The sequence below is a fragment of the Brienomyrus brachyistius genome, unplaced genomic scaffold (genome assembly GCF_023856365.1).
Source record: "Brienomyrus brachyistius isolate T26 unplaced genomic scaffold, BBRACH_0.4 scaffold139, whole genome shotgun sequence".
In the NCBI taxonomy this organism is placed as follows: Eukaryota; Metazoa; Chordata; class Actinopteri; order Osteoglossiformes; family Mormyridae; genus Brienomyrus; species Brienomyrus brachyistius.
The window spans coordinates 94,286-107,854 of NW_026042414.1; the positions used below are offsets into that span (position 1 = coordinate 94,286).

General features: G+C 45.1%; 1 non-coding gene across 1 annotated transcript; it reads right to left on the minus strand.

The window, feature by feature from the left end:
• Positions 1-278: 278 nt before the first annotated feature.
• trnad-guc (transfer RNA aspartic acid (anticodon GUC)) lies at positions 279-350 on the minus strand. The gene has a single exon. It is a non-coding gene; the product is annotated as a tRNA-Asp (tRNA).
• Between the last annotated feature and the right edge of the window lie 13,219 nt (positions 351-13,569).

The window sequence follows — 13,569 nt, forward strand, 5'->3', positions numbered from 1 at the left end:
TTTTTATTCTGGGTTTAACAACCATGAGTTTATGACGTATTTTACATGATTAGTTGGCGACTGGACCTTATTGTTTATATCTCTTATTAAGGATCCATCCATCCATACATCAATTATCAAAACCACACACTTACAATCCGAGTCTAGTTTCATATGCTGCGCTGCTGAGCGACCCGCAGAATATTATGCATGAGTACAAGTCACAAGCCCCGTTTCCACTAACACGGGGCCGGTTCTAGCTTGGTGCCTTTTGAGACCGAGGCAAAAAGATGCAGACTCTCCCCGTCGGGGAATCGAACCCCGGTCTCCCGCGTGACAGGCGGGGATACTCACCACTATACTAACGAGGAGATGTACGCGCACTACTTTTACATCTTCAAGATAAACAGCGGATGACTACTAACATTTGCGAGTAATCAATGACTGAGCTTCATGTCATGACCATGGTGCTCAAGAGAAGAAAAAATACATAATGTACGTCCACTGATACCAGAACAACCATATAGCTTTATACTAAGACGATGATTAAACGGAAAATTCCTTTACAAAACACTGCCACAAAATCATAGTTTCGCAATATTACATCGTGCAACGGGACACAGTGTAAGTACGTGAAGTCGGTAATTAAATCAAGAAAAAAAAGTGAGAGGAAAAGAATACTTTTCTATTATCATATTTTTCTAACTGGCCAAACTGAGTCATATTTTGATTATACACACTAACAGAAAAACAGTGCAAATCTCCGGTAGTCCGTTTCACTTGCGCTCCGCTATGGGGCAGTAACAAGCAGAGCTTAAGTGTGGAAGGAAAAAAAAAACACAGGACAGCATCAATCCCAACTTCACAAACGCCGGAGATCGAGATGCTGTAAGCATGACAATTAACATCTTTATCCAAGGGAACAGCTGCAAGACACAGATGCCGCGCCTAACAAAGGTAGGATCGATTCCGAAGTTCAGGCATTTACAGACGCGGACTCTTCTGGAGTTGATTTTTTTCGGGAGATACGCATCAACTTCAAAAGTATGAACCGCATTATATCTATATCTGTTATGACGTTGTAGCTATTGATACTGATGCATCACAAAAATAATTTAAATGTTTTTTCATTCTGACATATGTTCGTTCGGACGAGGATTTTATTATATGAGATAAGTTTTAAATGAAAACTTTTTTTAATCTATATGATTAATTCTCGAATCTAAGCCAGACTTCACATAAATCATTCATTCATAAATATAATGGAACATACAACATCCAGGTATCCATGAAATTTATGATCAGGCTATACGTTTGTGATAACAACAAAACAACACAACATGTATATTTACAATATATGGGCCTATTGTTTAATATTGCCTCCAAATTATAGCCAGACAATAACGCAATAGGCCGACATCAAACTATTTTCATGTAAAACAAAAGTGCTGGCAGTTTGCTTGTGCTTACAGACCCCGCCTTGAGCCCATCCAGAAAGATCCCAAAAATAACCGACAAGCAAAGGTTGTAACAATCTGAGCATGTTTAGTTTAATGTAATCAGGAGCCGAATTAATAACGCGAATAAATGATCAAACCGAAAGTCTGTAGTCGGGAATATCCGATAACGTCTTTGACGTGCAGTTAAGATAGTCAGAGGAAAAACCTTGTAGTTTACTTATATATATGCCTAAATATATGAGTGTGTCTCTCCGGTGATTTAATGATGAATATAACGATTACATATCAAATCACACATTAAGCAATTATTATATTACTAGGTTGAACGTTTTCACTATGTCTGTCGTCACCTTGATTTCACGATTTTGACTATTCTTCTTATCCCAGATTGAACAAGTCATTGTGGCGATGCAAGATCCCGACATGGGGATAAAGATGAAGAATCAAAGACTGTTAATCACAGTGATTCCACATGCGATGACAGGTGCACGATACATATTTTACTTTTTAAAAATAATTTTTCGTGCCGCCCGGGTTGTCTTACACCCGGCCGTGCAGTGTCCCGGGGGCCGGGTCCTAATGGTCATTTAAGCCCTTCACAGGAAAGCCCATACATCGGCGGTCTTCGGGAATCCTGTGCATTAAGACTGTCATCGATCTCCTTGCGCTCATATTTATTTATGTAATTTATTTATCGAGTTCAGCGTTTTTGATTTATGACGGCTTAATGCATTTCTCGACTCTAACTAGATGCCTTCCTCGCTATGCCTTCCCAGGAAATGATATCGTGGAGTGGCTAATTCAGAAGTACTCCATCATGGAAGAAGGTAGGGCCGAGAAGTATGTAGGGAAGCGTTACCTGGTGCTCTTATGTGAGGTTAATCGATTGTTTTTTTCCCTTCGTGACGACGATGGCGCCCCTGCTGGCGAAAGACGTCATCAGGTTTTTTTTTTTTTGTAATAAAATAACAGAAATAAACGAGTCTTTTGAATAATAAATACAAATGAAGTAATAGAATTTGTCATCCATACAACAGATTAGCCTAGCTGCATTTATGTGTAAGCATATGCAATTCACGTGTCTGACAGAAGCATGTTCTGTTCCATTGATATTGCTGAGCCTGTGAATTAATAAATGTCAGAATTGAGCTTGTCCATAACATAGACACCCCATTCGCCTGAAGCTTTTGGGATTTTCTTCCCCTGGCGTCAATTTATCTGCTGAATTATTTATCTTTCTGCTGAGAGGCTATTAGTACAAATAATCTGTAGGCCAGTCCCGAGTCGCGCCGCTACGCATGCTGAGCTGTACGGTTTGATAGTCCCGATGCAAACTTCGCTGATAGCCAGAGGCAGTCAGTCATGCCTGGAGAAATATCGCTATCCGTCTCCCTCATTATGCACTTCTGCAAGACGCTGTTGTCCTGAATTCCCGGGCGATGCAGATGAGGTTTTAAATAGCAAGGGAGCAGATTTCCCTGATTTACAGCCCAGATTGGAAAAGAAGTCGGAATGGAAAGGAGGGGACTTTTAGGCAGTAGATGGCAGATGCATTAACAGACTTGAATGGGCAAAAAACCTGTTGCCCCGGTAAGCAGTTACCCCTCCCTGTAAACACTAGGCTTCCCCCTAGCAGCGCTGTTGCTGCGCCGGTCTGAAACCCCCGGGAGCGCCTGACTGCCAATGGCCGCGGAGGCAGCCGGAAAGTGGAAAGTCCCAATTACTCGTAATTAATTATAGTTCCGATGAGGAATGCACCATCCCCGCGGCTTATTCTGTGCACCATGTCAACGTTTTTTCCAGTTACTTGCTATACCGTAAAATAAAATATAATATGCCTACTCAGTTTCTAGTTATCGTGTGTTCTACTGTATTCCACTGACAAAAATTTAGAGAATTACTATGCCTAAATCTGGGCTACGAGTAGTGGATTTGTTTGAGCTTTGAGTAGTTTACGTGGAAATGAGTGACCACTTTGTGTGTTTTCAGAGGCACTTCATGTGGGGAATCTGATCGTGAAGCACGGCTACATTTACCCCCTAAAGGACCCCAGGACGCTCGTCCTGCGGCCCGACGAGACGCCGTATCGCTTCCAGGTAACCTAAAACCACGGTTTCTTCAGATGGAGGGCAGCGCGAGAGGGTGGTGGCCATGTGGGGGGGCACGCATATCGAAACTATTCGTTGGAGAGACTGCGGAATTACCGTGTAGGACAGTATTTCTCAATCTGGTCCGGGCTCCAGAGCTGAGAGGGTGCAAAAACGTAGACTGTCTGGTAGGGAGCTGGGAGGGAGCAAAAACGTGGATCATCTGTGTGTCGCCGAGGACCGGATTGGGAAACACTGATGTATGAGAACCAATGCCAGTTAAAGTAGCAAAATGCCTTCCACCCGCCTTGTCCCTGACATGTTAAATCACAAAGCACCTTTGTCACGCTGCTTCTGAATAGTTTCAAATGACAGCATCTCCTTTTTGCTAGACTCCGTACTTCTGGAGCTCTCAGCAGTGGCCAGCCTCCGAGCTAGATTACGGTGATTACCAATTATTAATCATGTGCTCGCCTATTACATCATTACTTCCCTTTACTAGAATAATAGAAAAACACAGTTTCTTGCCATGTCTTTCTTTTGCTCTTCTAAAGCGATTTATTTGACTAAGAAGAATATCAGAAAGCAAGGGCAGCTGATAGACTATGAAAAGGTAAGAGAAAATTTTTATTTATGTACATTTCAATGCTATTCTTATTCGCTGGTCTGAAGCATTGCTTGATGAGATCATGTGATAGCTGAATGCTCATGGGAGTTTTACTTACACAAAATATTATGAGGGTAGAAGGAAAAATGATTGGTTCAGAGAGATAACCAATTAGATTGTACATGAGGTGGATCCGAGCAACTAGAGGAGGCAGGAGCAACCAATCAGATGTCTTGGTCCTGCCTCCTCTGCAATCTGATTGGTTATCTATCCGAACCAATCATTTTCCTTCTGCCCTCAGAACATTTTTGTGTAAGAAAACCTCCCACCAATTATGCACATAGTAGGATCGCACATAGACATCCACCAACTTGCCGCCATGTTGCGTCAGGGTCAACGCATTTTAGGTTCTCATCAGTAAGAGGGTTTGTGAATCCGACACTGCCAGCTGATATCCTGGGAGGGGTTCGGCCTGTGAGTCATAACGTGAACCCATGCAGCAACGCAGCCAGCCGTGCGACCTGGCAATGTCGCATTTAAACATCGTCTCCGCAGGACAGCTACAACATGTTGCACAAACGGATCAACCACACCTGGGACTTCGTGGTGATGCAGGCGAAGGAGCAGCTCAGGTAAACCCCACCCCAGCCCGGGAATACTGTCGCATCGAGCTATGAAATCAATTTCATAAATGCACACAAGGGGACAGATGAGAATGGATGAATAAATCTCGTATTAAGAGGATGATGATGTTACCTAAATTAAAAAGTAACATGGTGTGTGGTCATAATTTCCCTCCTATCTGTTAAATCAGACCTCAGCCTAAACACTAGAGTCGGAAATCCATTTCTAAGTGAAAAAGGAAACAGAAAAATGAAAACCCTACCTTGCAGTTCAGTGATTACCGCTATATGCTAATTACCCAGTATGCTTTCTGACTCTCCATCGACTGCTCTGCTCCTACCAGGGCAGCCAAACAGAGGCGCAAGGCGGACCGCATCGTGCTGGAATGTCAGGAACAGGCCTACTGGCTCGTCAACAGACCGCCAGTAAGCACCTCCCCCGAAACCCCTGACTCCCTACATCTGCCCCGGCGAAAACCCAGTATGCTGTGATTAGAGTAAAGCACACACTGGGTAAACCTGAACTCAATGCACCTTGGCAGCTCGAATATCGCCTAAGGCTGGGGGCGATTCTAGGATTTTTTTGAGGTTGTGGGGCAGAGTGGTGGCTCTGGGCCTAGGGATCTGTGCAAGCAAGTGGAAGGTTGTTGGTTCAAATCCTGTGAATGCCCAGAGTGATTCTACTCCGTTGGGCCTTTCAGCAAGGGCCTTAACCTGCAATTGCTTTGTCCTGGGTATGACATTAATCTACATGCAGGCCTGTTAGGAGATCCTTCAACTTACAGGGGAAACTTGGCAGGATTGGCAGGAAGGCATAGGCAGGGTCCCATTCCCCCACAGAGAGCTGGGGGGTTGTGCAGTTCTCTCCCACGACAACGGGTTTGTTCAATGAAGGAAGGCAAAGGAAACATCTGTAAGGACATATGGAACATTTCCGGTATAATTTTCGATCTCCGTCATCTCCAGAGCATTGAGCTCAGCAAAATTCACGGGGGGGGGGGGGGGGGGGGGGGGAGTTTTATCTTCGTTAAGTAAGACACACAGAGTGTCTCCATGCATACTTTGTGGGGGAGGAATATATCACTTCAGGCCTGATAACCCACTACTGCTTCAGTGTGATCATGAAATATTTACTTAGCTGGGAAGAAGCCTATGTTCTGTGGGACGAGAGCTTTCAGAAGACAGACAGGACAGCAGGCTGCGGGAATGAGCAACTGCACCCTCGCTGAGTGTAATTTGGAGTTCATGAATAACACAGGAGAGTGGAGAATGAAAGTGTGGGACAGGAGCAGAGTGTGGTGTGTATCTGGCTTAATCCCGGCCGTCACTAGGGCCCCTTTCTGCTGGGTGCGCAGCATCTCTCAGGGCTAATAAGCATCAGCGTTTATGTGGGCCATTATCCCCATCCGGGGCGGCATCAGGAGGTGGGAATGGCAGCCACGCAGCTGCGGATCACATCCTAAATTCAGCTTATTTTGCAGATGTACCTTTTATTGAGACTAGAGCAGTTGGGGGTTTAGGGACTTCTCTCAGGGGTCCAGTGGTGATGTCACTCTGCTGACTGTGGGATTTAAACCGGCAACCTTCCAGTCATAGGCGGCGACTGCCAACCCGCTCAGCCACACACCACCCTCATTGATGAAACCCACCGTTTTGACGCCAATTAGACGGAAACACAGTTGAGCCAAAAACCACGCAGCGTAGGGCCCCCCAGTCAGGTGCTGCTCGTGTTTAAAAGGCAGGGACGCTCTGCACTCTGGTACGGCCAGGTGGACGGGGGAAGCTGGGGGGGGGGGGGGGGGGGGGATTAAAACCAGCAAATGACAAAATGGCCGCTTCCTGCCTCCTTTCTCTTTGCCCGAGAAACACGAGACGCATCGCTAAGACTGGTGATGCTTGGATCTGGGAGAGAGGAGTGCGAAGGGACTGGGAGACGGCCTGAAGCTAAAATGCAGACATGCTGTGTTTGCGTCTCCCCCCCCACCACCCCCCCACTTGTTGGGCCTTTTAAACGAGCTGGAAGAGGATCCCACCTCCGGAATACCGGATCCATTATCTGACCTCTATTCCTGCGGCTCAGGCTTAATGCTGCATGTTAGCGGAGAGATAATGGATGTAATTGCAAATAGCAGCGTAATAATTTGCCAAATAGTCTCTCTGCTGTTAAGTCCTGAGCTGATCTGAAGCACTTTAATTGGGATTTAAGGAAACCATGTTAAATCAGATTGCATTCAGTATCGACATTTGGTTAGTTTATTCTGTAAAGCAGGGTACCCCAGTCCTGATCATGGATACTGTGTCACCGACTGGCCCTCCAGGACCGAATGGTCCTTTTGGAAAGCTGTCACACTGTCCCCTACTGGGCAGTGTCGCCATGGGCTGTACCCAGTGGCATCATGGGAAATGTGACCAGTAGTGCTAAGGGGTATTAATGCAGCGTTAGACCGGCGTCAGTCTGCTTGAGAGAAACGAGCTCACTCTTCATCTGAAGTTCAGCTAAGGATTTCTCACCCTCTGATTTTCTGCAGCCGGGAACATTCAGCGTTCAAGAACAAGGCCCTGAGCGAAGGAACCGGCACAACTCCCGAGTCCAGCTGGTCTGAGCTTTTTATTAAGCATATACATTTTTTCCGTAATGCCAGTACCTGCTGTTTATCGCCTCTGTCAGTCACAGGACCGGATCCGGGCAAACAAGAGAGCCGCTCGGGGCCTAGATAAGATCAAAGTCATGAAGAAAAAATATGTATATTAATATCTATATATATATGGCAGCTATAGGCAGAATAGGCTGTTGCCTTGGGCCCCCAAATTACCCAAGGAAGTGAAGTGATAATCAGTGTTTTTGGTGGGAGGGCATCCGAGGGAAGCTCGTGTGTGAGTGTGACAGCACTTCGTTGTGCTCATCTTTCTGTCTCACTTCTTCCTCACTTCCTGCTCTCGTTTTCCATGCTAACGTAAGTACGTCAGCAGTCCCACAATACATACTCGTAATAGTGCTATATTATTCATGGTTTCTAGACTGGATGTCTGCTTAGTAAAGCCAGGAGCTGAGTGTGAGCAGAATTCCTACTGTCTGATTCCTTGCATGTGATTCGCTCGTGGGAGTTTTACCCTCACAAAAATGTTCTGAGGGCAGAAGGAAAAATGATTGGTTCAGAGAGATAACCAATTAGATTGTAGAGGAGGTGGGTCTAAGGAACTAGAGGAGGCAGGAACAAGACATCTGATTGGTTGACCCCCCCCCCTCCTCTAGTTGCCTGTATCCACCACTTCTACAGTCTGATTGGTTATCTCTCTGAACCAATGAACCTTGTGCCCTCAGAACATTTTTGCGCAAGTAAAACTCCCATAAACATGTGGCTTATATCATGTTTAGAGACGGTTTTGTTTCTTCCTTCTTTACAGAACAGAACGCGGACTACTACAAAAGAGAGGTAAGCCTGAAAGAATTTAGAGTGAACCTATTTCAGCTGATGGGATGGTTGCCAAGAACAACCAAAGAGGGTGATTAAGTGGGCTCTTAAGAATGCTGTCATAAGAAAATTGCTTCGGAAGGATCTACATCTGTGTTGTCGTTTTCTTTTGTTGGCTCTCAGATATTGACAAATTCTGTTTAAAGGTACAACAGCATGGCTCTTATCAGGGCTTGGATGTGTACCATGCTGTGCCTTTTTTCTGACTCTTATATTCCCCGTGTGATTTTTCATGGCTCCCGACACCAGATTGAACACATCAGGAAATCCCTGGGCCGCTCGAGGGTCAAGTCCTCCATCTGCCTGGAAAGGTTGGATAACAGCCTCCCCCACCTACCCCCCCCCAACACCTGTGATTCAGCCTCAGTCCCAGCATAGCTGGGGGACCACTGGTTCGACACCAGTCCACATTAGTCCCTAACTGGGGGATATCTCTGGGTATTCTGTATACTGTGCCTCTGATTGGTGGGGGGGGGATCTATTTCATGTTAATTCTGACAAAAATGCTGGGGACTGCTCTTTGTGAAAATCTAACCTCGTTATTTCGTTCTTTCGTCCATCTGCCCATCCATCTTTCACCATAAATCTCAGAGTCACACATATCCTGGATTAATGATGCCTAACTAATATTGAAACCGGTTGACTATTAAACTGAATTGAACTGTATTTAACTGCAAATAATTACTTAATATTGATCAGAAGGTCGCCGGTTCAAGCCTGGCTTCAGCACACTTGTGGGTCCTTGAACAAGGCCCTTAACCCCCAGGTTCCTGGGAGCCTCTACGGGCAGCTGCCCTTTGCTACCAAGCTTTCTCTCACCTATGGAGAGCAAGATGGAGGAGATGAAAAGAGAATTTCCTTATAGGGTTCAATGACGTATAATCATTTCGTCACCATTTCGAGCTCCAGTTTGCTGGAATATGCCAGCATTGAACCTGAATATTTGATGACTTGCAAGGATTATAGAAAGTAGGACTAAAACTGGGAATGGCTGGTCTTCTGTGTTCAGCTTCCTTAAGTTCAGCGAGCAGTACCTGAACCATGACCCCATGATGCAAGGCTGCCCCCCCAGCAACCCCTGGATAACAGATGACACGGCACTCTGGACGCTGAATGCCGACATGTGAGTGTGCGTTACCGCGCCCCATCCTGCCTCTTCAGGGCCACACCCCCAGAGGTGACTGTCGTCTCTTCACTTCCACGCCTCCTGGTGCAGGGTGGAGACACCCACCAAGCTGCGGGTGGAACGATGGGGGTTCGGCTTCACGGAGCTCCTTAGGGACCCTCTGGGACGGTGCAAGTTCAGGGAGTACCTGGAGAAGGAGTTCAGTGGTGAGCAGCATGTAGACCCCCCCGCCCAAGTAGATCAGCTTCATGGAGGCATCGTCAGCAAGTAAGAATCATATTCATTATTTGATCACTGCGGGCCTATTTGGGCAGTGTGTGACTCAGCAGATTGGGATTCATTGCAGGAGGTCATCAGCTCAAATCCCAGAGTCAGCTGAGTGACCTCACTATTGGGCCGTCGATCAGTTACTCCAGGGACTGACTGACCCTGCCCTCTCAAAAAAAAAAAAAAATAGGATCTAGCATCTGCTAAATTAATAATCATGATCCCTCTATGAAAGGCAATTCTCCTCCATATTGGCATCGTGATGAGCGCCTCCTGCAGGTAGCTGATGCATGCGCTGTTTCATTCACAGTGGAGAACCTCTGTTTCTGGGAGGCCTGTGAGGACATCCGGCACGGCGAGAGCGCTACGATCCCGCAGAAGGTGGAAGAGGTCTACAAGTGAGTGCGACCTTGTGGCCCAGTGGGACAGTTTGCATCCCAGTTGAATTTAGAGCAGGCCCTGATGTGGCACTTGCTTACTCCCAGTGGGACTGCAAAGCTCAGGCTCATCACTTCCTTCCCCCCAGGCAGTTCCTGGCCCCGGGAGCCAGCAAGTGGGTAAACGTGGACAGCAAGACCATGGAGAAGACCCTGCAGGGCATGAAAAGCCCACATCGTTTTGTCCTGGATGACGCCCAGATGCACATCTATTTCCTGATGAAGAAGGTAGGAGCATTAACTGTGCACAGCCATGAAAGTGGATGACAGCTTCATTAAAACGGGCTCTCGGCCTCTCCTCTCACCCTCAGGACTCCTACGCCCGCTATTTAAAGTCCGATCTCTACAAAAACATGCTGGCTAGAGCCATAGAACCACAAGAGACCAAAAAAAGGTAAAACTATTATCTTCTATAAAAGGGGTCTTTCTGTAATATATTCCATGTATTTTATATAAGGGGATAAGACTCATATTGGTGTGGGATACACACAGGTTCTGTTTCTGGGGTTGTTAACGATTAATTCCAGGGATTTTTGGGCTTAGTGTGAACTGCTGGCTTCAGCTTAGCTTCGTCACTAAGACTACACAGAGTTCTGTAATGTTAATTGCTTTTGCGTCCCCTGTGATGCTCTCCAGTTTCTGTTTGTAATTCCACGGTAGTCAAGGATTTTCCAACATGGCTGACTTAGAAAAGGCAGTGCCACAAGTGTTAGCGGAACGCTAACATGTTCTCCTTCCCATCATGCCCCAGTGTCTTTCCCTTTGTGAGACGCCAGCGGCACTCCAGCCGTAACCCTGCCCTTTTCGCCCAGGCCTTAGAGGACAACGGCAAGACCAAGTCCCTGGGGTCACCAGCAAGTCCCACAGCAGCCTGCTCTTCCTAACACTGCCTCCTGGGGGGGGGATGCACTCTGAGCTCACTGCTGCCCCACAGAGGCTGTTTGGGGGCGGTGCTCTGCTGCTCTATTTGACGCAGTCTTCCAGGATTTTTAACTTCGGATGTATTTTTATTATAGTGTCATGTTAAATAAGAACAGACTAAATTATGGTTTAGATCAGAAGTGAGAAAAGTCCTGTGTCTCTATATATAGGAAAAGTTTATTTCATTAGTAACAGACAAACCATAGTTGAGCCAAATATTGCCTTATTACTAAGTAATAAACATCTGCATACAACTTTCACTGAAACAATGGTTGTAATAGATAAATAGCCATTTAAAACTTGGCATTTAGCTCAGTGCTTATAATGTGGATTGTGTCCCATATTCCAGATCAAAACTGTGCAGTTTCGAACCTGCATCATGTCTGCTTCAGATTCCAGCAGCTTCTCTCATCCTTTGTTCATTTACTTCTTCAGCATTTCTCAATAAATTAAGCAAGTTTTTAATTCACCTTTAGTGGAATTCTGTCACTTAAATACCAAAATAGAATAACACAGGTGTCGTACTTTTCAACCATTTTTCTTTTGGCTTATAAACGGCATGTACTCTGAGATCACTGACCTGCTGGAGATGTGGTTCGGAACCGCAGGTGACCTCGAGTTCTTTTTTTTTTCCTCCGTGGAGGGAATCAAACAACAAAAGAGATTAGCCAGAGATCCACCCTGCACGGACTTGCTGGTATGATGGGAACGGGACCTAGATTTACTGGAAGCACAAAGAGAGCAAACTAAATTCTGCCCAACAGACAGGCGGAACAAATCGCTACAAAAGGTTTCAGTCACCTGTCTCCCCTGCCAGGACAGCACCTCCCTCCCACAGCGCACCAACAATACATTATACTATTATACCGTGTCTTGGAAAAGTATTGGAATCCTACTTAGTGTTTTAAAAAGCAGCACATTTCTAAATTATCTATATCCCAGTCCCTGAAAGCTATAACTAAAGATTACTGAGGGTAAGATGAATCTCTGCTGCATCTCATAAGTTCATTAAAAATCGAAACTTCCTTTCTTTCAGAACTGAATTTTCTGCCATGTTGGTCTTTAAAATTGTCCATTCGGCTCCAACAAGCTTTCGAACTCCAGTTTGAATGAAATATTGGGCTGCGAATGTGAAGTAGACAGGGTCATGGTGAGGAATGCGTCAGGAATATGGGGCGTGTCTGGAAGTCTGTGTCCATCACCAAAGCCTGTGATATTCATTATTGGCGGTTTGTTTATTGGCTGCTAAGGCTCACAATGGAAGCTCAATACTAAGTGTTTTGAATTACTGAAGTTTGCATGTTGACGGAGCCGGGATGGATGGATGGATGGATAGATAAATGTTTAATAATACATGCAGTACAAGTGTCAAACTAACTTTACCAGACAAGCCCATTAAAACGAGGCTCTCAGTTTCTCTTGAAATTCTTATGTAAAAAAAAAAAAAAATAATAATAATAAACTACTTTGCATGTTACTTTTTAATAGATTTCCTTTTTAAAAAATTAAATCTGACTACGCAAATCCTTCAACTCCTACACTACCCATCAAGGCAATCCTCAGGATTCCAGCAGCACAGAGTTAACTGATGTTCTGCGCGGTTCTTAAAAATGCATGAAACTCGCGAGATAAAAATAAAACAACCGCAACAGAGAATACTGAAATTCCGTCTTCATATTACTGAAACATACAGGATTAAGAGACAACATGAAGTTGGGAAAGGGATTGGTGGGGGGTGGGGGGTGGGATTAAAGGCACTGTCAGCATAACATCATAAAGACGGCACCGATGTCCATTTGCCATGGATTATGTTGTATTCTGCGACTAAAAAGGACCCATAATCTGATTAAGTTCACATCAGACTAATGAGTGAATCTTCTCTGACAGCATTACTGACGCATAGCCCGCCATCCAGAGCTGCATTAGTGCGTTATGGGTTTCTAAGGCCCACCTTAACACAGCAGGGAAACACGTGCTGCTTAGTACGCTATTTCTCGGATCTGTAACATCGTAAGGTCACAGTACAACGTCGTGTCTTTCTGCAACTTTATAGCAGGGCTGAACAGCCAGGTGGCATTTTGGGCATTTTCAAGGTGAGCCGATGGGTAGGCGAGCCGGCAAAAATCTTGGGGAACCCCCCCCCCCTTTCCCAGTCAGCAAAATTTATTGCACAGCAAAAGTTATGGAGACCCCAGCTCTGTAAAATTTACTGTGGGAGTCCAAGGAAACTTTAAAAACACAATATCTCAATCTCCGGAGTCCTTTAAACCTAAAAAATATACAAAGAAATCTATGCTGTGATTCTGCTAGAGAATTTGGGCCCCATGAATGCATATCATATTGGGCCACAAACCCACACCAATGCAGTTATGTTCCAAGTTTTTTACTGTCCTAATCTCCCCCCCTTAACTGCGCCCCAGACTTGATGTTCCACGTTACAATTTCAACCAAATGTTGTGTGTTAAAAAAAAAATTAAATTGTGCACCAAAATTTTTTAACATGAAAGCAAGCATTAATAAAACTTAATCAAATGTTGATTTTTTTTTTTTTATATATAGAATTTCTCATTGTTTTGCTGATATCTGGGA